Here is a 4212-nt window from a genome sequence, read left to right on the forward strand (position 1 = left end):
ATGGCCTTTGATATTTGAATGAGTTGTATTGGTACATCTCCACATAGTGATTAGAATTTCTTTTTGAATTCAGAGCTTACAGACATTCATTTTATAAATGCTAAATATCATACAGTCATAACAGCCTTTGACCATGGAAGGGGTAAATGAAACTATATTATTACAATATTCTTATATTTCTCCTGAAGTGGTACAGTATTAAGACTATGTTAAGAATGCAACCCCTGCTGCCCCCCCCCAACAATTATTGCAAACTGAAAAGCCAATAATATATTAGAATGGCATGCAAGGAAATACACAACCCAAAAGAAGGCAGGAGAAATGAAAAAATAAAAAGCAGTCAAAAAGTAATAATAAAATGGGAAAACTGAATAAAACTAGATGTATAATTCCATTACATTTGTTTCATGTAATTTTTATGTTTAAAAATTCCCCTTAAACAGATGTCAAAGTGGGTTTTACAGACATAAATAAACAAAGATTGAGCTGTACGTTGATGGCAAGGGTGCACTTTAAATATAATGATATACAGGTTACAAGTGAATAGATGGAAATGGAAACAATGACAGGACATCAGAATTTGGTACCAGGATTTGTCAATACCAGATGGTATTAGATATATAGACTTTAACATAGGGGTATTTTATAATGATAAAAGATCAATTTATCAGGAAGACATAAATGTCATAAATTTACATGTTTCTAATAACAGCTTCAAAATATGTGAAACAAAAATTAATAAAAAAATAGGCAAATCTATAAGCAAGTAGGACATTTTAACAGTGCTCTTTCAGCAATTGATAGAATTAAGCAAAAAAGAAAAATCAGTGAGGAAATAGAATATCTGAACAACAAATACCTTGACCTAATTGCTCTGTAATGAAGCACTACCCTACCCCATGAACTACAAAATACATATTCTTTTCCAGTACATGTGGTAACTTCACCAAGATAGAACATATCCTGGGTGATAAAATAAGTCTTAATAAATACAAAATGCTACTATAATGTCTAACAGTCACACTCCTTGGTATTTACCCAAGAGAGTTGAAAACTGTGCCCACACAGAAGCTTGCACGTGAAGTTTATAGCAGCTTTACTCATAATTGCCAAAACTTGCAAGCAATCAAGATGTCCTTCAGTAGGTGAATGAATAAACTGTGCTATACCCAGACAATGGATTATTACTCAGCCCCAAAAAGAAATCAGCCATGAAACCATGAGAAGACATGGAGGAAACTTAAATGTATATTACCATGTGAAAGAAATCAATATGAAAAGCCTGTGTACTGCATTTTGCAACCATATGACATTCTGGGAAAGGTAAAACTATGGAGAAAATAAGAAGATCAATGGTTATTGGGGGTGGGATGAGATGAATAGAAGGAGCACACAGGATTTGGGGGCAGCGAAAATACTCCATATGGTACTATAAAGGTGGATACTGCACAGGTTCCCAGGTACGGTGGGAAATTATGAACAAACCCAGCTGCCAAGGTGGAAGTCCTGTGAAACAGAGCACTCACACAGCATGTCAGGGAAAGTAAATGTTACTTGCATATAGGCAGCAAGGATAAACAAAAGCCTAGGACCCATGGTGAGCTCAGGAAAGCTACCCAGCGTGGATGGAGTTTTCATCTGCCCCATTTTGCAACACGGCTGAGGGACCCCAAAAGGCCTCTCCTCTGGGTTTTATACCCCAGCATGACTGGGCTTACTATGCACAAGTGTTGTAGGATATCCTGTTCTAGGAGAGATGAGGACAGAGCCAGGTCTTTCCACACATTTTCTGCTTATCGCAGAATGTGGAATTCTGCCTAAGAATTACAAGCACGAGGTAGGCCAAGGCCATTCAGAGACACGTCCTCCTGCAGATATGCAGATACGTGTCATTACACATTCATCCAAACCCCCGGAAGGCACAACACCAAGAGTGAACCGTAATGTTAACTACTGACTTTGGGTGATTCTGATGTGTCAGTGTTGTAACAACTGTACACTCTGGTGGGAGACATTGATAATGAGGGAGGCTGTGCATGTGTTAGGCATATGGGAGATCTTTGTACCTTCCTCTCAATTTTGCTGTGAACCTAAAACTGCTCTAAAAAACAGTCTTAAAAAAAGATTTGAATCATACATTGTTTTCTCTTACCACTGTTAAATTAGAAATCTATAACATCTAGATAATTAGAAAATTCCCAAGTATTGAAAATTAAGGAACATACTTCTATAATCCATGGGTCAAAGAAGAAATCACAAAGGAAATTATAAAATGAACTGAACAGTAATGAAAATAAAGTATATCAAACTTTCAGGTACCACCCAAAAATAGTTAAAACCGTTTATTAATGGTTTTAATTTTAAAACACCAAATCTGCAAAAATATAGATCAAGGAGAACTCCCATACGTGGTTTGTAGGAGTGTAAAATGGCATAGTCCTTTTGGTAAAGGTTTAATAGTTTGTTATAAAACTAAGGATATACCATCCTATGATTCCACAATTCTAATTCTAGGTATTTACTAAAGATATATGAAAATGAATTCACAAAAAGACTTGTACAGGAATGTTAATAGCAGCTTTATTCATAAAAACCAAAAAACTAATGTTATAATGAAGAAACATACAGGTATAGTCCCACAACGGAGTACTACTCCATAATTGAGGGAAAAAAACAATTTACAATGACACTGATGCACGAAAAACACATTATGGTGAGTGAAAGAAACCTAAGTAAAGGCGTGCCTACTATGCAATGCCATTTACAAGGAGTCCTGGACAAGGTAAAACCAACCTATGGTGGAAAAATCGTAACAGTGTTTGCTTCTGGAGGTACAGCTTGAGAAGGGGGCGAGGGGACTTGCAGTGAACGTCATGTTCTGTAACCTGACAGGGGTTGCAGCTGCACAGGGCTCTCAGTCAGCCTGGGCTGCTGTAACAGAATACAGTAGACTGGGCGGCTTAAACAACAAACTTATTTCTCACAGTTCTGGAAGCTGGAAGTGGGAGATCAGGGTGCCCGCATGGTCAGGTTCTTGGTGGAGGCCCTCTCCCTGGTTTACAGACGGCTCTTTCCCCACTGGATTCTCACGTGGCCGGCGGGGGAGTAAAAAGCACTAGTTTTCTTCCTCTTCTTATAAGGATACAAATCCCATCACAGGGGCTCCACCCTCCTGACCTAAGTACCTCCCAAAGATTCCACCTCCAAATGTCATCACATTATGGCTTCAACATAGGTATTTGTGGAGGGGACACAAACATTCAGTCCACAGCAACAAGTGTGTGCATTTGTCATAACTCATCAAATGATGCCCTAAGGTCTGTGTATTCTACATCAAAAAATAAAACACTGTAAGCAAATATTGAGCTCAAGTTAAATGATATGACTGTTGATATATTTAGGAGTGAAGTGTACAGGTATCTACAACTTATTTTGATTTGAAAACGGATAGATTAATGGTTGGATAGAGGAATGGTTCAATGTGTGATAAAGCAAATATAGTAAATGTTAAATGTAGACTCTTAGTTGTAGGTGTAAGGGTGCGCATTAAACAATTCTTTCATAATCCATGGGTCAAAAATGATTTCTGACTATTTGAAAAATTTTTATAATAACATGGAAAAAAGTCTATACGCAGATCACTAAATCAAGTTTTTTTAAATTTTGTTTTGACATAAATTATGATGAATATAAATTGACTGTATACATAGTAGAAATTTTAAACTGCCCCTCAATTTAAAAATATCAGTGAAATATTAATAATGTCATTTGTAATCAGAATCTGAATTAATGTTCCATTTATATTCTTGATTTTATGCTTGAAGCAAAAAAATGTTTTAAAAGATCTAGAGAGAAACAAAGATTCCATAATGCTTGTCTTACTGGTGTGTATTACTTCATTTAAGTATCATAGCAAAGTGGGAAGAGCCGTATTTTTTAAAAAGTGGAGCTGACACTCATACACTAAGCATAACAGATCCATGGTTGGAGTGGTATAAAATTATGGAAGCGTTAACAGTTCCCCAGGAAAAAGCAAAGATTGGACATAGATACAAACATAGTCTTTCAAACAAGAATATTTTAGTGTTAAAATGTAATCAGGTCAAATAAAGTTTTCTTCACTCCCTCAAATCCTTTTTGAAAACAGACAGGTTTTTAAGTACTATCAAAAAGTTATCCTATCTTATTTTGCCAAAAACACAGTAACTGGAA

The sequence above is a fragment of the Lemur catta genome, chromosome 11, assembly GCF_020740605.2.
Source record: "Lemur catta isolate mLemCat1 chromosome 11, mLemCat1.pri, whole genome shotgun sequence".
NCBI classification, from domain to species: domain Eukaryota; kingdom Metazoa; phylum Chordata; class Mammalia; order Primates; family Lemuridae; genus Lemur; species Lemur catta.